Raw genomic sequence first — 24,244 nt, 5'->3', positions numbered from 1 at the left:
AGATCAATTTAAAAAATAGCAAAAGACTTGAATAGACACTTCACAAAAGATCATATATGAATAAGCACATGAGAAGGTTCCCAACATCTTTAGTCATCAGGGAAATGCATATTAAAGCCAAAATGAGATATAATTTCGCACCCACTGACAATACCAAAAGACTAACAATGCTAAATATTGGCAAGGATAGAGCAACTGGAACTCTCATACAATGGTGATGAGAGCATAAAATGGCACAACTACTTAGATAAACTGCTTAGAGTTTCTTACAAAGTTAAACCCTCACTTATCCCATGACCCAGCAATTCCACTCCTAGGAAATCAAAACAAATGTCCGCTAGAAATGTTCAAGAATGTTCATAGTAGCTTTATTCATAATAGTTCAAAACTGCAAACAACTCCAATTTCCATCAACAGGGAAATGGATAAACAAATTGTGCTACATTCATACAATGGAATACTACTCAGCAATAAGAAGGAATGAAAAATTAAAGCACACAAAAACATAGATGAATCTCAGAAACATTATGTTGAGTGAAAGAAGCATGACACAGAATACATACTGTGTGATTCCATTTATATGAGGTTCAAAGAGAGGCAAAACTAATCTATGGTAATAGAAACCAGAGCAGTTGTTTTCTGGGGGATGGGGAGGTGCACAAGGATTGACTGGAAAGGGGCAGGGGAATGAGGGAAATTTTTGAAGTGACAGAAATATTCTAAAGCTTCATTGGACTGGTGGTTACCGTGTGAATACAACTGTCAAAACTCATAGAACTGGCGCTTACCTGGTGGCACAGTGGTTAAGAATCTGCCTGCCAATGCAGGGGAACACAGGTTCGAGCCCCGGTCCAGGAAGATCCCACATGCCGTGGAACAACTGAGCCCATGCGCCACAACTACTGAGCCTGCGCTCTAGAGCCCGTGCTTCACAGCAAGAGAAGCCACCACAATGAGAAGCCTGCGCACTGCAAGGAAGAGTAGACCCCACTCGCCGCAACTAAAAGAAAAGCCCAGAAGAAAAGCCCGCAACGAGGACCCAACGCAGCCAAAAATAAATAAATAAACCTCATAGAACTGTATACTTAAGAGCAATGCATTTTATTGTATATACGTTATACCTCAACTTAAAAGTCACATAAGAAGAAGGCTGGAGGCCCTAAGACCACATATCATAGATTCTTGTCTCCAGGAGGCTTCTCGACCTTGGCTGAGGTGAAGATGGGCACGGGCTCTGAACAGCACTCTGACCAAGGCTGGGGTCCCAGAGCTTCCTCCCCACAAGGGCAAGGACCCAGAGGTGGCAAAGTGAAGGAGCGATTGGAGAATATCAAGTAGTGCCATTCTGCACACTGCAGTTCTGCTGGAGCACAGTGTATGTAAAGGGGAAGCTGGGAAACAGAAATGGCAAAGAGACCCTTGAATGCCAGGCTGAAGAGCTTGATCTTAACCATAGGTGATGCAGTCTGCTGGAGGTTTTGAGCAGAGAGCTTCTCAAATAAATGCCTTCTTGAGGGTTTCACTGATTCACCTTTAATTCCTTCTTAATGCCTTTTTGAATTCAGAGGAATTCATGAAACTTATTAGCTGAAGTTCCTTCTTCTGGATTCTATCAAACTCATAACCTTATTCTTCTGACGATGAGCAAAAGCATGAAGGCTGCTGTTTGCTTTGGATTCAGACTTGTTTTATCCTTTTTCAACACCAGGGAGAAGCTTTCATGCAAATTTTCCCGAGGAGCTTACACTCTGGCTCCATTTTCCTCATTTCCAATTCACTACTCACACTCTGCAATCTTATTTTTCATTTCACTGTTCTTAAACCACTCTCACATAGAACCCCAATCCTATTAATTAGGGCTCTGTATTAGTTCATCTAGCAACATGAAACAAATTACCCAATACTTAGTTTCATTAAAACAGTGATAATCATTTATTATCTTTCATGTTTTCTGTGGGTCAGGATATCAGATGGGGCACCACCAGAATGGCTCGTCTCTGCCCTTTGATATCTTGAGTCACAGCTGGAAGACTTGAAGACTAGAGGCTGGAATTAGCTGAAGGCTCATTCACTCACATCTACTGACTGATTCTGGTACTGATTCTCAGTACCAGCTGAGACCTTAGCTGGGATTGTTGGCGAGAACACCTACACATGGCCTCTCCATGTGGCTTAGGGTTCCTTGCAATATAGTTGGGGCTTACAATGGCAAACAGAAAGAGAGAGGTGGAATCTGTACCTTTTGATACCTTAGCATAGGATCTCACACAGCACCACCAGGCCATACTCCACTGGTTAGGGCAGTCACAAGCCCTACCCAGCCTCAAGGGATGGGAACACAGACCCAGTCACATTGCAAGTAGAGAACGTACAGTGGGATAAATACATGGATACAGCCATCTTTAGGGAAAATAATCTGCTACACTCTTTCAGTTTTGTGTTATAGAAAACCCAAGACTAACTGGCTTAAACAAAGAAGAAATTTATTGAGTCACATATGTGAAAACTCCAGGGGTAGGGCTGACTCCAGGTAAGGCTTGAATAAATGTTAAGCTATGTCATTTGAACCCAATTTCTCTTTTTTTTTTTTTTTTTTTTTTGCGGTACGCAGGCCTCTCACTGATGTGGCCTCTTCCGTTGCGGAGCACAGGCTCCAGACGCGCAGGCTCAGCGGCCATGGCTCACGGGCCCAGCCGTTCCGTGGCATGTGGGATCTTCCCAGACCGGGGCACAAACCCATGTCCCCTGCATCGGCAGGCGGACTCTCAACCACTGCGCCACCAGGGAAGCCCAAACCCAATTTCTCTTTATTCTCTTTAAGCCAGTTAGTCTTGGAGTTTCTGTAACATGAAACTGATAGAGTCTGTAGCAGACTGTTTTTTCCAGAGATGGCTGCATCAATATATTTATCCCATTGCACATTCTCTTCTTGCAATATGATTGATATGCCTCCCACCGAAGGGTGAGGTTATACTTCTCATACATCAGGAATTTATATTTCTCACATCATAAAACACCTAGAGTCACACAGCTACTGGTGTCTATCCAGTGAGCAACGATTCAGGACTGGTAGAGCTGTGATTCTCTTGATCTTTCTACTTTTTCTCACAAGATGGATGCCCCAGTTCTAGTCATCATGTCTGTCTAGACATTATGTCTCCTTTGCGTCACACATCGCATTGCCACTGCTTGCTATAAAGTAATCGGGAAAGTGAGTACAGGGCAGGGAGCAGGTAAGAGAGAAGAGGGATGGGAATGATGTTAGGTTATCCAACCCACAGTGCCACATCAACCCCAGACATGGAAACATGTCACCTTCATCTGAACAACATGGCTGCAAGTTTCTGCATGGCTGTCTCTTTTGTAACAAAATTGGAGTGCACTTACCATAAGAAGGCTAATAAGGTGCTGGATGGCAAACATGAGAAATAACCACTAACTCCATGTCCTTTTTTTAATTCTGAAAAAGTCTTTTCTTTCTGTGAGAAGCTAGAAGAAACTCTCATGACCTCTTGCTGGTAATTGCCAAATTCTGTAGAAATTTAACTAATTTTCTTATGGGATCTCTCTTTTGCATTTGATGCTGTTGGTTTCTCTCCTTTCTGCAACTCATTACTTCATTAAAACTCTGTTTCCTTGCTTCTGTGACACTGAGCTCTTTTGGTTGTCCTTGAACCCTTCTGACCATATGATTTATGCATTTGAGAGGCCCTTCTTCCTCACCCTGCCCCCTACCATGGACCTGACTGCAGCCGAACACCTTTCTTATTCTGTCTGCTCCCTTTTTTCATCAAGTTTCTTAACTAGACTACTCAGTTCAGACATTTCATTCTTATTTCTATAATAAGGAAATTTAAGGTTTTTAATCTTCCTGAAAGTAGAGATTTGGCCCATTCCCATAAGCTTTGTTATGTAGTGCTCTCCCTTTGGTAAATATCTAAATAGATTTTGCTTTCCTTGAATTTATTTTGTAATATGAATAATGCATATTCTGCTTTCTTTTTGTTTGGACTTGCCTGTTGTCTTTTCCTAAAGGTTATGTTTAATGTTTCTGCTCATTCATATGTTGCACACACTTGACTTAAACACACACACTTGACTTCCATCTAGCACACATATAGACCCGCTTTATTCTCTATGTTTATTAGTTTAAATACCAGTGGCACACACCCAGGGATTTCTGAACTTGTAGCCCACTACTGCAAACACTTTGGATGCCCTTGATATACTTCATGGAAGAGATATTGAGGGAGCTGAATCAGGCAGGGTTCTTTAGTTGCAAGCAACAGAAATCAGCTCTGGCTAACTTAAGAAAAAATGATATGGGCTAGCTCACAGAAGAAAAGGAAAGGCTGAAGAATTGAACTCACCCATCACCCACAGGGAATGTTTCCCATCACCCCCAGTGAAATACTCAAATTCATTAAACATAGTGCAAAACAATACTTATTCCTTCCCCTGAGCCAGACACTGTTCTAGGCACCAGGAAGTCAGCGCAGAACATGATGGATATGACCCCTGCTTTTAAGACATGAATGTTTAGCATTGATCTAGACCCAAGGGTATGGCCCTCTTTTCCTGCCACTTTTCAACATACACCCTAAATCTCCAGCCATGCACTTCCTTGGTGCACCAGGTTCTTTAATGCTTCCGTAACTTTGATTATGCTTCTCTTGCTACCTGTCATGCCCTCTCCCACATCTTTACTTGGTGATCTTCTATTCAGTCTTCAAAAATCAAGCAAAATGTCACCACTGTTGGGAGGTTAATAAGTGACTCTCCCCTTTTCCCTGCTCAGTTCAGAACTATTTGAGATGTAGACAGAGGAACTGGCTGATTGAGAGTAAAATGTCATTTTTATTATTCATAAAGTCTAGGTTGGAGAACATGGCTTATGCTTGAGGCCAAATGACTTTGTTAATATTTGGCCCTGGAATTAGTCAGACTTTATTTCTTAATTTTTAAAATTTTATCTATTAAATGTACTATTTCAAACATTATTTTAAAAATTAGTTTTACCTTATTTTATTAGTCATAGAAAAAAGCATTTGTTTAACCAATGATAATATTTTAGTGAGTACCATATATTGAATGTATTTTGCTGTTTTTAAAACTTTCAAAATAATTTGTGATATAGATATTTGAAGGTCTATTCTCATTTCAGCTTTATTGGATATTTGTTTTGAGGCTGTCCTAGCTATAAAAGATGCTTCACAGCGATATGTAGATCCAAGACTTTGATATGTATATCGAAACCTGATTTCCTCTTTCAATTTTACACTCCTACTGCTTTTCGTTGAAATTCAGCTAATAAATTCCCATCTTCCTTTATGTTAATCAGTTTTTCCTGCAAACTATTTGCAAGATGTGGCATTACAATAATTCTAACAAATGAGTTTTTAAAAACCCGATGATGCTCTTTATCTCGAAGATTTTAAAACTGGTTAACCATTTTTTTCCCATGTTCTATGTGTGTATATGTAAATTTTATAGGTGACTCTCATTGATTTTTACAATAAAATCATGTTGTTACAGAAGATGCTTCTTCACAATCCTCTCTGCATTTACCTATTTAGTTTTTTCCCCAACTTTATTGAGGTATAATTGAGATATAATAAACTGTGCATATTTGTAGTGTACAATCTGATAGTTTTGACATTCCTGTATACCTATGAAACCATCAACACAATCAAGGTAATGAACATATCCATCATCACCCCTAAAAGTATCCCATACCCTTTTCTAATGCACCTCCTGCACCTCTCCTCATTCAGCTCCCAGCAATCATTGATCTCCAGTAACACATGAGGTTTAAAGGAACAGTTCAGAATATCTGCCAGGTCCATGTGGGCTTGTGCCAAACAAAAAGCCCTGTCTGTGCTATTCCTTCCTCCAGACGCACCAGGCACAAGTCATAAGCCACTGCTTCTCTGTTTAAGGGGATCCCTCCACTGGAATGCATGAAACCTGGGATAAGGAGGTTCCTTCCTCAGTAATCCCTGTGATGCTTTGCCCTCATCCTCATACAAAGTCCATAACTCTTCTGGACTCCCACTTTAAAAACAACTCTGTAAGAAGATGGAGGTAACATTACTCAGCAGAATTCCTGGAGGATTAGGAAAGGATTTGTTAAGACTGCTCTCTGTCAGACAAGCAGCTGGGAATAGGGTGTTAGAAAAGTGGGTTTTTAGAAGGTGGTGGAATGTCAGAGATGGAGCTCTCAGAGACAGCTTAAAGCTACATTTTATGTGATATCACCCCACCTGCATTTACTCTATGATAATAAGTCTAATTAGATTTTTTTATAGGTGTATTTATTTATTTTTGGCTGCGTTGGGTCTTTGTTGCTGCACGCGGGCTTTCTTTAGTTGCGGTGAGCAGGGGCTACTCTTCATTGCGGTGCGCAGGCTTCTCGTTGCAGTGGCTTCTCTTGTTGCAGAGCATGGGCTCTAGGCGCGCAGACTCCAGTAGTTGTGGCATGCGGGCTCAGTAGTTGTGGCTCGCGGGCTCTAGAGCACAGGCTCAGTAGTTGTGGTGCACGGGCTTAGTTGCTCCACAGCTTGTGGGATCTTTCCGGACCAGGGTTCGAACCCGTGTCCCCTGCATTGGCAGGCGGATTCTTAACCACTGCACCACCAGGGAAGTCCCGAAACTTGTTTTCCGTATTACCCAGGTTTTGCACTTCTAGGTCTGTATTTTTCTAACTCAACTGCTGGATTTCCCTAAAGGAAATGTGATACTGGATAGGGATGACATAGTGAAATTGTAAAGAAAAGCACTCCAATTTAAAAGATAGGCTGTGTTCCAGCTAAGGGAGGCAATTGGATCTGTCCTGGGCTTCCCTGTGCTTCCAGCTACAGTGATTCCTGGGACTGGTTCAAAAAGAAATACATTTCCTACAATCCTTCCACCTGCATGGTTCACTCTTACTGAGTTTCATGTTCTAAGGCCAGAGAAGAGAGTAGGGATGGAGGAAAGGAATGGGAGTGGAAGAAAGAGAGGAAGGTTTAGATTCTCAAACTCAAATATTGTCAGAGCAGGGAGGGACCTTAGATAACACTCTAGTCCAATTTTCAAAAATCCTTTTTTTTTTACATTACAAAATTAAGATATACTTGTAACAGATTGCTATAAATAGCAAATAGACCTTCCTTCCTCTCCTGCCTTCATTTACAGGTGAAGAAACAGCTCATAGAGTAAAGTGACTATGCAATGTCATCTAGTGAGGGTGCAGGGGAAGTTTTCACAGAGACAGACACTGGGATTGAGCTGGATTATTTCCAGTAGAAATGGAAGAGCCTGGAATGTTGAGGAGAAGTTTTATTCAACTATCTCTTTTTATATCTGATAAGAGACTGGAAAGAAAAACAAAAAGACTAGGGCTGACTTTAAGTTATATATTGAGTGCTTATTACTATACTGTGCTCAGAGTTTTACATGCTATTTTACTTAATATTACCACTCCCCTGGAGAGGGGGTATAGTTATTCTCATATTAGAAATAAGGAAACTGGGGATCAGAGAGCTAATTAACTTGCCCAATGTCACACTACTAGAAATGTGGAGTAACTAGAATCCAGGTCTCTCTGACCCTCAAGTTTCAATCCTGTGTCACCTGTGTAAATTAAAAACAGGTGCCTCTGCCTCTGGGCACATGAAGCCCTGCACCAGAGCTCACGACATGGGTACATCTGCTGTGCATGGGTCATGCATTGTGCTCCAAGCTCGTAGCCCTTAACCACTATGCAATAATGGTTTATCAAAAGAATGGTATTTTCATTATGGTGTCTGTATTTTTTCCTCTTTTTTTGTTAAAAAAAATTTTAATTTGTATACAATTTTGAAAGCTTTCTTTCCATTTACAATTATTACAAAATATTGGCTATATTCCCCGTGTTGTACAATACATCCTTGAGCCTATCTTACACCCAATACTTTGTACCTCCCATTCCCTCATCCTTATGTTGCCCCTCCCCACCCCTCCCCACGGTAACCACTAGTTTGTTCTCCATATCTGTGAGTCTGCTTCTTTTCTGTTATATTCACTAGTTTGTTGTATTTTTTAGATTCCACATATAAGTGATATCATACAGTATTTTTCTTTCTCTGTCTTACTTCAGGATAAGCCTGCATTCATTCTGCCATTTCTCTCTTTCAATTTTTATTCTGAAGTGAGAGAATGGGAAATAGAGATACAGTACCTGTTGACGTACTACAAGGAAAGGGAAGAGAGTCCTACTGCCCAAGACACAGTGGCACCATATCTTGGTCAGCAATGAAGAGAACCCTGGAGAACTGTGTTCTAGGGCTATCTTCCAGCATAAACTAGCTATTTGACTTGGGTCTTAGTTTTCTCATATGTAGAGTGGTACGAAGAAGGGATTGGACCAAATGAGTTCTGAGGTTCCTTCCAGCTGTAAGGTCTATGTTTCCAAGAATAGATAGAGGTGCCCAGTGGGAAGATGTTTTAAAATCAGCTAGAAACCTAACAAGCAAAAAAGAAGAGTAGAAGACAGGTAGACTACAGAGATCATCTAATCCAGTATCTGAAACATTGAAAGGTGGTATCTAGTCTCTGTAGAAATGAGCCCTTGCCTCAATGAGATAAGCCATAACATTTATGGCCAGTTCTGATAGGTAGAATTCCTTATAACGAGTCAAGGTCGCTTTCTTAGTCCTAGCTATGCCATGAGGACCACAGAGCCCATTTCAAATACACTTCCTCCGGACTTCCCTGGCAGTCCAGTGGTTAAGACTCTGAGCTCCCAATGAAGGGGGCATGGGTTTGATCCCTGGTCAGGGAACTAAGATCCCGCATGTTGCACGGCACGACCAAAAATAAAATAGTCAAATACACTTCCCCAAGTTAGTGCTACAAATATTGGAAAAATAGTGAGTATACCTCCTCAGAGTTATCTCTTCTCCAGGTTAAATGTCCTCTGGACTGCCTCCCTCAAAGGACATGGTGTTAAGTCCCTTGACCCAGGCTCGTTCATTCAACAAACATTAGTCAAGCATATTACATGTGCCAGGTTCTGTGGAAGTAACTTAGAATACAGAAGGTGAATAAGATGCAGTCCCAGTACTCAAGGGGCTTAAATATGGGCCTGGTTCGTGGCACCCCAAAACAACTACATCAGTAACATCAAAGATCAATGATCACAGGTCACCATAACAAGTATAATAACTAAAAAGTTTGAAATATTATAAGAATTACCAAAACAGACACAAAGTGAGCTGTTGGGAAAATGGCGCCAATAGACTTGCTCAATGCACAGTTGTCACAAACCCTCAATTTGTAAAAAAAACTCAGTATCTGCAAAGCACAATAAAGTGAAGTGCAATAAAACAAGGCATGCCTGTATTATCTAATGGGAATGACAGGCAAACAGAGAAGCTCCTAAACCATTGTACCAACTCTAGTAGAAAGTGTGCAAGTCTAGTGGGAGTCCAAGAGGAGACAGTCAATTCCACCCAGGAGGTCAGGAAGGTTCATGGAGGAGGTGAGACTTCTGCCTCCATAGGTCCATGTATAAATCATTTTGTCTTCCTTTTCATCTAAGGACTTTACCTCCTTCTGCCTTCTTTTCTTGGCATTTCTCTAACACATCCTTTTGGAGTGTTATGTTTCAGGAAAATTTTTAAAAATATATCCATCTAAAAAATATATATATATATATTCATCTGCCACCTTAGAAATGTTTTCATAAGAAAAAATCTAGCAGCTTGTGACAAGAATGACTATTTCAGCACATAAAGTCTGAGATAATTTCACCAGCTCCCATTTTTCTGACAGTCCATCTAACCTGGCTTCCTCTCTTTCATCATTCTTCTCTTTTTCTACCTCTCTCTTTTAGTCTTTCTCCCGCTCTCCCTTTCAAGGCGTTTTTATATTCTCATAGTTATTCCTCACAACACAGCTTTTTAAAATAAATTCAGAGGGGTTAAGTGACTTGGTAGAGGGCACAAGCTGGGAAGTGGCAGAAGCAGGATTTGAACCTATCTCTTCTGATAAATATTCACATTCAATTACAGGAAATAGGTCACAAGGTTTTTACCTAACCCTTTGCTAATCCAAGAGTGCATATCTGAAAATCATAATCATTTCCATGACACACCAAAACTCAGGCCTAACTCTCCCATCTAGTTACCCTCTAACCTTCCTGAATAAAACATCCTCTCCTAACTGCTTTTAACCTGTTTCTACTAAATGTACATATATCCAACCATCCAATCATCACTTTCACATTAAAAACTCATCTTCTCACAATGTCCTGAGCAGGTAAATTTATAAAAATACTTTATCTTATCTTGGAGGGATGCAGCATGATATGATAAATACAAAGTTTCCTAAACTTCAGTAATTTGTATACTTCTTTCATGATTTTTATCACATTCTGTTACCAGTTGCATGCCTTCTAAAAAATATTTTTATTTTAATTCATTCACCTTTCAACTTAAATTTTGAAGTAAACTTTAGATTACTATCTAATATCCCTATCCATAAAATCAAAGTTTAGTGTGCTTTTTATGTTTCCTAAACATTAAAATAAAGGCATAACTATTAGTATCCTTAAATGTTTGTTTGTCCTGAACTACTTAAAATAATCTGAGGCGCATGTTGGTAAAACCAGGGCTCTTGCATGCAAAAGTCTAAGGGTGCCATTTGCATCATGGTCACATCACAGCTGTTCAGGGCACAGCCTGTGGATGTACATGTTAACCCTGAGTAAACCTTGGGAACTTTAAAAATAGTGGAAAATAAAGAGAGTATTTAGTGGGAGCCTATAAACCTGTGCTCTAGCTGTGGCACTGCCACTGATTTGCTGTGTGACTGGAGGCAATCTTTCCACCTCTCTGGACTCCAGCTTCCAGGCCTGAAAAATAAGGGGGTTGGATTGGAGGAGCTATAAAGTCCCCTTTTAGTTGCTATAATCCTTCTTTCGAGTAGCTCTAGTCATTTTGGATATAACTCTGGGGCTTTTCCTAGCTTTTAATCCCAGAGGAAAGCTTTGCTATTATTGTAATTCAGTCAAATGAGTACTTAGATACTGAGGAAAAGAATTTTCTTTGTCCTTTGCTTAGGAGGTAAGATCAGGTAAGTCTTCCAAGATGGGATTCATGTTGGGCAAGAGGGCAGCTCCAGGCAAAACTGTGGGTTTGATGTTATTGTACAGAATCAGATGCTATCACTATGGTTGTAGATATTGCTATTTGTGAACTTTTCCCCCTCTTGACTAGAGAGTAAACTCTTTGAAGGCAAGGACTGAAATCCTCATAGGGCATTAATGCAGTAGGATCTCAATAAATGTTTGAATATGGGAACAGAAGGGAAAGGAGAGGAAGGAGAAGGGAAAATGGGAGGGAAAGAAGGGAAAGGAAGGAAATGAGACCGAGGGCTTCCCCTTTTATTCCTTAGAGTAAGCTAAATCATTTTGGTTCATCACAGGAGTGACACCTAGATGTGAAGGGTATTTTTTCACTATTCCTGCTCCCTGTCTTAATTTTCAAGAATGCACTATTTCATATAGTGGAAATATCATGTAGGATGTTTTTCTAATCCTTCACTATAGTTACGACTATTTTGAAATTTCCCTTATGTGTCTTTGACCTATTATTCATAAATGCACCCTATTTAAATGATTTAAATGCAATGCTAATGATTATATATTTCCATTAATTCATTCATTTATTCTTAAAATACTTTCGAACCCCTACTATGTGTCAGGAACCATGCTAGATATTGTTGAAAATATAATGATGAATACAATATGGTTCATGACTTCAAGGTTTTCATAGGCTATTTTGGGAGACAGGTAAATTAGAACAGACCCTTGACATTTGTGAACTACTATTCATTGTTTCAACTATTCAATTCACAAACAGCCTCAAAGATCCATGACATGAATTTAATTGTATTGAGAATAATTACACTGATATTATGGGCTGTTGAAAGGATTAACTGAGATAATGCATTTTTAAGCACCTAGGATGCATCTATTTTTTTAAAAATAAATGTATTTATTTATTCTTGGCTGCACTGGGTCTTCGTTGCTGCACGCAGGCTTTCTCTAGTTGCGGCGAGCAGGGGCTACTCTTCATTGTGGTGCGCAGGCTTCTCATTGCGGTGGCTTCGTTGTGAAGCACAGGCTCTAGGTGCGTGGGTTTCAGTGGTTGTGGCACATGGGCTCAATAGTTGTGGCTCGCGTCTAGAGCAAAGTCTCAGTAGTTGTAGCATATGGGCTTAGCTGCTCCGTGGTATGTTGGATCTTCCCGGACCAGGGCTCGAACCCGTGTCTCCTGCATTAGCAGGCGGTTTCTTAACCGCTGCACCACCAGGGAAGCCCCCTAGGATGTATTTAAATCAAGAGCACTGTAAAAATCTTGTACAAGGGGACTCATGTGGCTAGCCAAGCCAAACACAGGGTAACTGGGATGGTTGCAAGGAGGAGGGACTATGGGCAGAATATCCATTCTCCAGTTTGGGGGAGAGGTGACATATATACATATAACCAATAAAAACATGGAAAAATGGTAGAACATGAAAAAATATATGAAATCAATTGTAGGAATTGTAAAACATAAGTCACAGTCCAACTTCTTACATGGCACTATTTTTAAAAATCACAAAGTATTTATCAAGATTGAAAAGAAGGGGTTTCCCTGGTGGCGCAGTGATTAAGAATCCGCCTGCCAACGTAGAGACACAGATTCAAGCCCTGATCCGGGAAGATCCCACATGCCACGGAGTGACTAAGCCTGTGCACCACAACTGCTGAGCCTGCGCTCTAGAGCCCATGAGCCACTACTACTGAAGCCCGCGCGCGTAGAGCCCATGTTCCGCTGCAAAATAAACCACCACAATGAGAAGCCCGCGTACTGCAACGCAGAGTAGCCCCTGCTTGCCACAACTAGAGAAAGTCCGCGTGCAGCAACAAAGACCCAACGCAGCCAAAAATAAATTAATTAATTAAATATTTTTTTTAAAAAAAGGATTGAAAAGAAGAAGCATGAGCACACTGGTGTAAATCCAGTGAAGATCATTCCTCCTGCCATTTCCACCTAGATAAAGTTCTGCTTCCCTGTCTGCACAAATATAGTTGTTCGTATCAATACTTACACAGCTTTGCATCACTTAGAACACAACTTTATGACTCATCTTATCTATCAATCTTTGTTAACTCTGATGGCATTATTTGAAATTGTCAAAAGAAAACTTCTTTTTCCTCCTTTCATCAAAAATGTTCTGAGCAGCCTCTGTTCTCTGTCCATTTGTCTCTCTCTTTCAGCTCTTACTGTTTTTTTTCCTGCTATTGCTTCTTCCTTGCCTCACCAGAATTGTTTGGTGAGGTTGCTCAGATAGAATGGGTCTCAGGACTTCCCTGGTGGCCCAGTGGTTAAGAATCCGCCTGCCAATGCTGGGGACACGGGTTCGAGCCCCGGTCCGGGAAGATACCACATGCTGCGGAGCAACTGAGCCCGTGCGCTACACCTACTGAGCCTGCACTCTAGAGTCCGCGAGCCACAACTACTGAGCCTGAGTGCTGCAACTACTGAGCCTGAGCGCTGCAACTACTGAAGCCAGCGCGCCCGGAGCCCGTGCTCTGCAACAAGAGAAGCCACCGCAATGAAGAGTATCCCCCGCTCGCCACTAGAGAAAGCCCGTGCACAGTAGTGAAGACCCAATGCAGCCAAAAATTTAAAAAAAAATTTTTTTTTTAAGAAAATAAAAAATTAGTGTCTCAGAGACTGGAGAGAGCAACTGGTGTCCTAGTGTGTTTGAAGGTTCAGGACCTTGGACAGCAACACAAGTGCCCTCCCCATTTAAACACTCATCATACTCTGCCTATACAGTCAATAATGAGCAGGAATCATAAATGTGTCTGTCAGGGACCTGCCATAAGACTCAATTTGATAAGTATCATCCTAGCAGAATAAACAAAGTGCTGTAGGAGACTTAAAGAGGGAGAGATTTAACCTTCTTAAAGAATCTGGGAGGGCTTCCCTGGTGGCGCAGTGGTTGAGAGTCCACCTGGTGATGCAGGGGACACGGGTTCGTGCCCCGATCCGGGAAGATCTCACATGCCGTGGAGCGGCTGGGCCCGTGAGCCATGGCCGCTGAGCCTGCACGTCCGGAGCCTGTGCTCTGCAACGGCAGAGGCCACAACAGTGAGAGGCCCATGTACCGCAAAAAAAAAAAAAAAAAATCTGGGAAAGTTTCATATAGAAGGTGATACCATACTGGGACCTCAGAGAATAACAGTCATAGTATACAGCTGTTTGAGCTAAAGTGGATCTCAGTTTTATACAAGTTTAGTTTAAAAACAAAGTTTTGCTTAGTGTTTCAGGAGTAGAAATGGCTATACAACAGAAAACCTAAATAAATGACTTAAAAAACAAGGTAGAAGTTTGTAAAAAAGTCCACAGACAGTTGATATAGAGCTAATATGGAGAGTTCACAGTCATTAGAAACCCAAGATCCTTATGTCTTTCTCTTCCACTATCCTTAGTGGTTTCTTTTCTGAAGGGCAACTCATGACCCAAGATAGCAGCTCAAACTTCAACTCTTCCATCTATATTCTAAGCAGAAATAAGAAGAGGGCAATAATGGTACCTCTATTATCTAAGTGAGCCTCTTTTAAGGTGATGTCCTGGAAGTTCACCCTACAACTTCCATTCACAACTCACTGGTCATCCCTAGCTACAAGAGAGATTGGGCAGGGGCTTCCCTGGTGGTGCAGTGGTTAAGAATCCGCCTGCCAATGCAGGGGACAAGGGTTCGAGCCCTGGTCTGGGAAGATCCCACATGCTGCGGAGCAACTAAGCCTGTGCACCACAACTACTGAGCCTGCACTCTAGAGCCCGCGAGCCATAACTACTGGAGCCCGTGTGCCACAACTACTGAAGCCTGCATGCCTACAGCCTGTGCTCTGCAACAAGAGAAGCCACCGCAATGAGAAGCCCTCGACAACTAGAGGAAGCCCACGCACAGTAATGGAAGACCCAACGCAGCCAATAAATAAATAAATAAATAAGAGATTGGGCAATGTAATATTTTGGATGGACACATTAAAGCCCATAACAAAATCAGAATTTTGTCAGTAAGAGAGAAGAGGAGAATAAATATTAGATAGGCAGTCTGCAGTCTCTGCCACATTTAGTAAACCCCGTAAGTGACCTTGGGGGTCATGTTCCCTGTATCCCAGAGCCTAGCACAGTAAATGAAAATATGCATGAATAAACTGCATTTTGGGGAAATTGTGAGGTCTCTAATTCCTCATGGAGGGTTCTCCTCACTGCACTCTTATTTCCCAGAGTTTGTACTCACTGATCCTTGTTCCCCTCTGAAGTCACCCTGAGCAGATCTGCCTTTTTCTTACAGGGCAAACATTTAGATATCTGGAGACACTTCTCATGCCCTGTCCTCTTCCCCCCGATCTTTACTTTTCCAGGACCATGACCTCCACCCTCTCGGCCATTTCTCATAAGACACGACTCCTGGGTTCTCCCTTTCAATTTGGTTTTATGGCAGTTTTGTTCCAGCCTGAAGCCGGGAATGAATGAATCCATTTCAACCATAGGCAGGACTTAATTTCAGGTACTCTCTGGTCTCCAAACTGACTAAAATAAGGCCTTATAAATTATTTTATTACATTTCCCTACAATTAAACCTCTTACAAAATAGATGGGGAAAAAATGGAGACACATGCAAAGTAAAACACCATCCTGAAAGCTGTTACTTGATATTCACAAAATATTACCTCCCCTGTGTTTTATATGAATAGCTCCTGGCATAGTAGAGATTTGCCTTTTGGTTCCAGCTCCAGGTGCTGCTTCCCTGCTTCCCGTGGGAGTTGATCATGCGGGTCATGTACCCCTATCTCTCTTCTCTTCAAAGCCTTGGGTCTCTCTGATTGAAACACTATTCACACACTGTACCATGGGGCTCGCACTCTCTACCCTGAAGAATCAGTGGGAGCTTTTCTAGAAGATACAGCCTCTAACCCAAGGCCTCAAATTTGCCTGATCTCCCATTAAACGTCCCACCCACCTTTGGGTCCAGCCTATCTTTCTGCTTCTGCATTCCTGGATTAACTCTGCTTTCACCTATTTTATGAATATATACACCCACTCATGTAACCACCACAGATCAAGACAGAATATTTATTGCTCCCTGGAAGGCTCCTTTGTACTTCCTTCCAGTCAATACCTACCCCTCAACAATTGCCACTATTCTGGTTAGTTTTGCCTGATTTTGAACTTCAGATCAGTGGAATTAGCCTGTAGGTACTTTTTTGTCTGCTTCTCTCCTTCACCATTATGTCAGAGAGATCCATCCATGTCGTGTGTAGCAGTGTTTTGCTCGTTTCCATTGCTGTGTCGATTGTGGCAAGTGATTCAAATATTTCAATTTGAGTCTAGTATGTGGCCAAGATTGAGAACTGTGGCTCTGGAGTCAGAAAAAACAGGGTTGGAATCCTATTTTCGTGACCTGGATTTGTTCCTGAAATGTCCATCAGCAGGTGCTCTTTGGGCTCGACTAGACATTTGGCCTCACTCAGTTACCATAGGCCTCATTTGGCATCACATTAACTAACAAGTGGCCAAGGTAAGAAACAGCATGCCAACAGGACAGCACCTGGTACTTCTCTTCAGCAGGAGTTCTTGTGGTAATCCAGCGGTTAGTCTTCTTTGGCTCCCCCGGCCCAAGGAGACAAAATCACACCAGTGAATGGGGCAACAGCCTTAGCTTAGAAATGCCCTGTCCCAAATAGGAATCAATCCCTTGTGTCCCACAGGCATAGCTCTCAGGTTCTCTGTGGGAGATGAACCTAGTCCCAAGAGTCACTGTGCTTAAGGTGGCCCAGAGCCATGGCTTCTCACCAGGTACTTATATATCCTGGGCCAGATGCACTTTACCAATCAGGGGTTATTTTTACTATAAGCAATGCTGCCTACTACTATAGCTGATATTGCACCTTTATTACACTTCCAGGGAGACAGAGCTGTAAAGTTAGCCCACATTTGTCCTAAGAGAAGGAGAACGTAAAATGCTCTATTCATACCCGCTTCAGCTGACATGCTGACCTTTATAGAATAGTTAACCAACAAGGTTAGGTCTGAAAATGTCCCTGTTCCTTGAGTTAAAATCAGTATTTGGCACATGAAGATGCTTAATAAATGTTTGTCAATGAGCAAATTAATGATAAATAACAACAAAACTACTTGACTTCTACGTTATCTTGGGCAAGTCTTACTTTCTGTTACATCCCTGCTACCTCTTTTGTAAAATGGGAATAATAATAGTTCTTATCTCTATAAGATTGTTGTAAGGATTAAATCAGATAAAGTATGTAAAAGATATTATGAACAGCTACACTTGAACTTTATTATTATAGATGGTGAGAGGAAGCTTAAAGAGAGAAAGGGATTTGCACCAGGTCACAAATGGTGGCAGAAATGCTCAGGTCTCCTGACTCCCAGCCCAGTGCCTGTCCATAATAGCACATGGCTCCTTACCCAGTTAATGTGTAGAAAATCATAAATCTCAAACCAATTAGTATTTTTGTCCAGGAGAGAAAACGTTTGTGAAGGTCGACTTTGCACGGCAGACTCGTCACCTGTCCTTCACAGAATACAGTCCATTCAGGGTACTTCTCCTAGCATTATGGATGAAATCAAGATTTTTCTCAAGGGCATGAGAAAAAGTGAAAATTGTGTTCTTAGCTTGCTGCTGATTAGCAGACAAACGGCAAACAGAACCTCTAAGCATTCATTCTTGAAAGCTCTGGTTCCTTTTTCCTTTCCAACAGCCACTGCAGGGAGAGGGATGTAAAAAGCAATATGATCAGAATGTAATGAAGGAACAAATCTCACTAGGAGTCAAATACCATTGTTTTTTTTTTTTTTAAAAAAAAAAAAGGCACGATGGCAGAAGCCCAAAAATCAGAGGCTTCCCCCAGTGCTCTCTGAATCCATTCTTTTTAAGCTGTTAAAAACACCCTTAAAATAAACCTGCCATCTTGTGAGGACAGGAAGAAGGTTGCCTGTCTTTCCACCACCATCTGCAGGGCTAGCTCAGCTTTAGGCTTCCTTGAGCCACACTCCCCCGCCTCCAGCCTGTTCTTTACAACATGTCAGGGTGGGGTTGATTATAGTCTTTTTCCCTAACTTAGCAAAATTTAGTTCCAGTTAAAATTTGAAGTGAACCAAGAAGAGACCGTAGAGATTGTAATTCACTTCACAGTGCACTTTATTCTTGTAATTTCTCTTTCTCTAATAAAGTTGACCCTGGAACAACGTGGGAGTTAGCGGTGCCCACCCACTGCACGGTTGAAAATCCCTCTATAACTTATAGTCTGCGCTCCTCACCTGGAGTTCCTTCATATCCCAATTACTGTATTTCATATCTGCGGTTCCACGTCCACGGATTCAACTAACCGCTGATTCAACAGTGGATTTTACGGTATTTGAGAAAAAAATGCACGTGTAAGAAGATCCTTGCAGTTCTAACCTGTGTTGTTCAAATGTCAACTGTAAGTTCTAACACTGTGCTTGATCCATTTGTATTTATCAGTCTGAGTTTGGCTCAGGTTAGTTTGTAAGTAGGTTCAGGGCTCGGGCTACGTCTAGCATTAGAGCTTGGTCTACTACTGGGGTCATGGCTCAGACTGTGGTTGGTGTCAGGGTTCACCGGGTAGCTGTGAGTAGGGCTCAGTCTGTGGTGGGCTATGAATGTAGTCTGTGATTAGGAAAGAGACCTGTCTGTGATCAGTATTAGGGCTCAGTCCGTACTGGAATCAGGTCTCAGCCTGCAACAGAAATCAGATTTGTTTGTGGTGAGCGCTACAGTTCAATCCATAGCTGGGTTTATAGCAGGATAGGGCTCTCTTCCAGGAAAGAAGAGCAGGAAGCATTGATCAGGAGTAGGAAACATCCATTCAGGGGCTGTTAGGCCAGAACACTGAGCAGATGGGGAACCAGAGAACCGAGGTGCGTCAGGGGGGATCAAGATTGAGTTGCGACCCCCATCAAAATGGCTTAAATTAAAAAGACTTACAGTATCAAGTGTGGGTGGGAATGCGGAGCATCTGAAACTTTCTTGTATTACGGGTAGGAGGATAAATTGTACAACAATATTGAACAACTGTTTGGCAGTATATATAAAGCTAAGTGTGCATATACCCTGTGGTTCAGCACTTCCACTCCTGGAATGAACAAACAACTGTTACATACAACATGGATAAGTCTCACAATATAGCGTTAAGCAAAAGAAGACAGACACCAAAGAGTAGATATTTTATGAGTCCATTTATGTGAAGTTCAAAAACAGGCAAAATTAAAAAAAAAAAAACAGGCAAAATTAATCTGCGGTGGCTAGGAGCCAGAATAGGGGTTATATTTAGGGGGTGGTATGTGCAGGAGATGCCTGAAGAAGCCTTCTGGAAAGATGGTATGGTATATGTTTTGAACTGGATGGTGATTACACAGGTGAACATATATAAAAATTCACTGAGATGAACATTTGTACACTTTACCGCATGTAAGTTATATCTCAATGTGAAAAAAAGAAACAATACAGAAGTGTGGTTGGTTAAAGACTAGCTGGGAGTTAATTCCACAGTCCTGACTTTTCTGCCATGACAATTGTGATGTTACTGCCCTGGTTTGTTGAGCCTGGGGGGTAGGCCTGAGGGGTTTTGGGGATGAGAGGGTGCAGCCCTTGAAGCAACCGCATTGGGCAATAATGTAGTATAAAAAGCCTCAGACTTGGAGTCAGAAGTCCTGAGTTTGGATCTTAGCACTCTGCTTAGTATCTAATACAGTGGGAAGCACTGGTGTGTTGTAATCAGTCATGAGGTGAGTTACAAATTCTTCATTGGTAATTATAAATCACTGAAGCTCTTAGGAATTTTCTCTCAATTTATTTGAATTCATAATACATGCACTTGATTAAAAACAAATTAAATCTTATAAAAGAGTATACAGTGAAAGGTCCATTTTCCTCTCATCCTTGAGTCCGAACACCAGTCCCCCATTCTCTCTCTTGAGAGGCAACCATTGTCATCAGCTTCGTAAATACCCTTCCAGAGATATTCTATGCATGTTCATGAATGATTTCCTTGAAGAAAATCAGAGCAGTTTCAAGGTATGCATATAATAATGCTGCTTGCATACTGCATGCTTTATTTTCAAAACTGAATAAGGTTTTCATTATAAAAATAATACATGATTATTTACAAATCGTGTAAAGTAAAAGTGAATGCTCCCTCCATCCATTCTGCCACGTCTCACTCCTCAATTCCAGGGTTAACCACTATGAACGGTTTCCTATGTGGCCTTTCTGACAGCTTTAGGCATGTGTAAACATACATAGAATATTACTATAAATAGTAAATTTGCAATCTGATTTATTTTCATCAACAATATATCAAAGATATAGTTCCACATGAATTGCATATAGCTCTTCTTACCTTTCTTAAAGGCTGTGTAACATCAAATACTTTCCAAAGGTAGAGAAAGAGATGAAGATATGGCAGGAATTACATTGGGGAGTGTGTCCACCTGAAAGCATCATCTCTCAAAATGTTCCAGAAGAAAAAATGTTGAAAGCAGGTGATTTACTCCATTTGCGTCTCAGTTTCTCATCTGCAAAATGGAGACAATAATGAAAGCCCTGATTGCCTCACAAGATTGTCAAGAGGATTACACAGAAGGAGAATGAATGACAGAGTACTTCGAAAACTGAAAAGTGCTGTGCAGATGTGGGAGACTTATTCCTGGAAGGGAGAAGGAAGGGGCAGTAGTTCCAGAATCTAAAGTCTAACAACCACCACTAATAATAATTGCTTTTCCTGCCCTTCTTCGCCAAATGAACAGTTCATCTTTGCATAATAATTGTGAACATTTGTTAAGCTCTTACTTTGCCAGGCATTCTTCTTATATATATATACACACACACACATATATATATATATATATATATATATATATATATATATATACACACACACACACACATATATATGATATATATTATGAGATAGGTACTCTGATTATCTTCATTTGACTATGAGGCAATTAAGGCTGACTTGGTTGCCAAGTGGCGGTCTTATTTCTGAACTATGCCAAACTCTGTGCTATTCATTTTGAAGGTTTTTCCAGGCTTCAACTATGTGGTTGGGCTGAGACCTAGACAGTTAGGGATTATGCACTGAAGAAAGAAGGGGTTCATTCCACTGGTACTAAAACATAAAAAGCAACAAATGACTCAAAATCCTGGGTCTCATAGGTAGTCAGTCACACAGGTAGTCAGTCACACAGGTGGTCACACTGCCGCCTGCTCCGAGACCTTTCTTGACTCCCCTCTGCTAAGTAAAAGCGAAGCTCCTAAGCCTGGTGTTCCAAATCTTCCTTAGTTCAGTCAAATAACCTTTCCAGGCCTTTGTTTTATACTACAGGAACTTCTAAACCTGTCGTTCATACCTTTTTGGGAACCTGTTAGAGGTTAAATTGTGTCCCCTTAGAAAACGTATGTTGAAGTCCAACACATACCTCAGAATGTGACCTTGTTTGGGAATAGCATCGTTGCAGATGTAATTCGTTATGATGAAGTCCTGCAGGAGTAGAGTGGACCCCTAATCCAATATGACCTATGTCCTTATGAGAAAATGACCACATGAAGAGACAATCAGGGAGAATGCCATGTGACCATGAAGGCAGAGGTTGGAATTATTGAGCTGCAAGCCAAGGAACGCCAAAGATTGCCAGTAAACCACCAAGGGCTAGGAAGAAGCAAGGAAGGATGCCCCTGCAGGTTTTGAAGGGAGAGTGGTCCATCCAATACCTTGATTTGGGACTTCTAGCCTCCAGAACCGGGAGACAATACATTTCTATTATTTTTAGCTGGCTGGTTTGCAATACTTTGTTACCACAGCCCCAGGAAACTAATGCAGAACCTCAGCCGTTTAACCCCCTGATACTGCATCAAGCCAAGATGCATCAGGCCTTCTTTTTTCCTGTCCCATTCCTGTTCTCTCAGCCAGCCATAGCATCCTTGGCATTTTGCTAGTACAACACAGACAATCACAGCCATGACATTCCCCATCTCTTCTGGCAGGCAACACACCAATGGTCTGTTTACTTCCCGACACACTCTGCGCAGGGCCAGTCAGGTCCCCTGCCCCCTGCCTCTTCCTGGCTCAGGGCCAGCCCAGCCCCTCTGGGGAGACAGTAGATTGAAGCCCCCTCCTACGTTGCCTAGGTGACAGTGCCTGAGTGCCCTGGAGCCAAGCAGCTGTGGCTACAGGGAAGGGAGGGACCAAGGGAAGGGGGAAGGGAGGAGGAAGACTACAGGAAAGACCTAAGGAGAGTCCTTAAAAATGGCTCTAGTACAAACACAGAAGATGAAATTAAAACTGCCTCACCATAACCAGCCTTATAAGGCAAAATGCAAGACTTGAGATGGAGAGGAAAGACTTTACTCAGAGGATTCTATGCAGAGTTCAGCTCTGTGGGTCTTTGAGTCCAAACCCTGTTGAAGCCCATGCTTTGAGACCTTTTGACAGCATGAGAGATCAAAAGATAAAATTCAGGCAAATGGGGACTGGCATTTTGCATACTAAGAGCAAGTCTTCTATAAACTGCCTTAAGGTGCACAGTAAATGAAGAGAAAGATGCCTGCGATTTTTAGTTCCCCGTAAGTAATGCCTGCTGTGTGGAGGGAAACAGACAGGGTGCTGGTTAGTTGGGGAGGGAGTACAGGGAGGAACAAGAAGTTATACTTGCCCTCAAGGAGCACATTGTCCTTCCTTCAATAATTACTGCAGCAATGGACTTCTATAGTTGCATGCTGGAACATTCCAAGGCAATTTTTCTTAGTCCATGGGGTTAGGTAGGGCTTCAGGGGGGCATGGAACTCAGTCCTAATCAATCAGGTTAACACAGTGCCCTGGCCACAGATTTGTACAGAGGTGGGCACGCACCCAATCTTAGCCAATAATGAGTTGTGAGTCTTTTGCTAGGATTGCTGAGAGGAATACATGTTTTCTCTTCTGTGCTAGGAGCTACCATCACCATCCTGCCACCACATGGAATCTTGCATGAAGCCAACATGGTGGCAATCACAGCTGAGAGATGGAGGAAGATTGGGAGCTGATGACATCATTTGAGCCCCTGAATGAAGCCAATACATTCTATGTTTCTTAACGTGGTTTCTGTTACTTCCAATTCAAAATGTTCAATAAAAGATAAGTTAGAAACTCTTTTAACTGATTAACCAGATTAACCAATGCTTTTCATTCCCTATATAAAATACACTGATTTATGCCCTTGTATACTGAACACTCACAGCCAATGGCTGCTTTTCTGGTATTTTGTCCCCCAAACTGTTTATGTTAGTTGTATTTATTACTGCAATTTTGTTAATTAATTAAATATTAAGTAACTGCAGAAACACAAGTGCAAAAAGATAGACTTCCTGGTTCTATGAAAACTAAATTAAACGCTTTTGAAAGACTTGATATAAAGTATTTCAAAATTGCTTTGGGTTTAGATATGGATACACACATAGTTAAAAATGAAACAATAAAGATATGGATGGGTTTTACACTCATCTTTGGAAGGGTCTTTAGGTTCTTTTTCCCCTCTAAAGAGCCCAATGCTGGACATAGTGGATGATACATAGTGGATGAGGAGGAGACCATTAATTGTCTCATAAGAAGCCTTGCAGCTTTGACCTGGGACACTTGGAACATTTACTCTAGGGGGAGCCAGGCACTCTGTAAGAAGTCTATCTATCCTGAGACAACGGTGCTTTTAGGAAGCCCAAACTAGCCACATTGAGAGAAAAAGAGATGCCCTGTTAACTCCCAGCTATTCCAGCCATCTCAGCTTAGGGACCAGAAAAGTGAGTGAGGAAGCCATCTTGGATATCTATCCCAGTCGAGCTTTCAGATGACTCTAGCCCTAGCGAGAATCTGACTGCAACCTTATAAGAGATTCTGAGTGAGAAACATCCAACTGAGCCCAGTTTTCCCTCAGAATCATGAGAAATAATAATAACTTATTAATAATACGGTTGGTTTGTTATATAGCAGCAGATAACCAGTCCTTTGTGGATGAAAGGAAAGAGTTACAAGAAAAAGGAGGTGGCCTCTAATGTCAAATACCATCAAGAGATCATGGAGGATGAGAAAAGGCCATTGTGGTTAGCAACTGAGAAGTCATCATTGTCCTTTAAGCAT

At 41.6% G+C, this 24,244-nt stretch overlaps 1 long non-coding RNA gene across 1 annotated transcript in view; it reads left to right on the top strand.

Moving 5' to 3' along the window:
* Positions 1–23,396, top strand: part of LOC307188795 — a 47,389-nt gene extending 23,993 nt beyond the window's left edge. Inside the window, exon 3 of the long non-coding RNA XR_013829072.1 lies at positions 23,063–23,396. This is a non-coding gene — a long non-coding RNA (uncharacterized lncRNA). The remainder of the gene's footprint in view (positions 1–23,062) is intronic.
* Positions 23,397–24,244: the final 848 nt, after the last annotated feature.

Source organism: Stenella coeruleoalba (genome assembly GCF_951394435.1).
Source record: "Stenella coeruleoalba genome assembly, chromosome: 7".
Taxonomy (NCBI): Eukaryota; Metazoa; Chordata; class Mammalia; order Artiodactyla; family Delphinidae; genus Stenella; species Stenella coeruleoalba.
The sequence above is the reverse complement of the archived record's forward strand: the minus strand, read 5'-3'. Positions and strand labels throughout refer to the sequence as shown.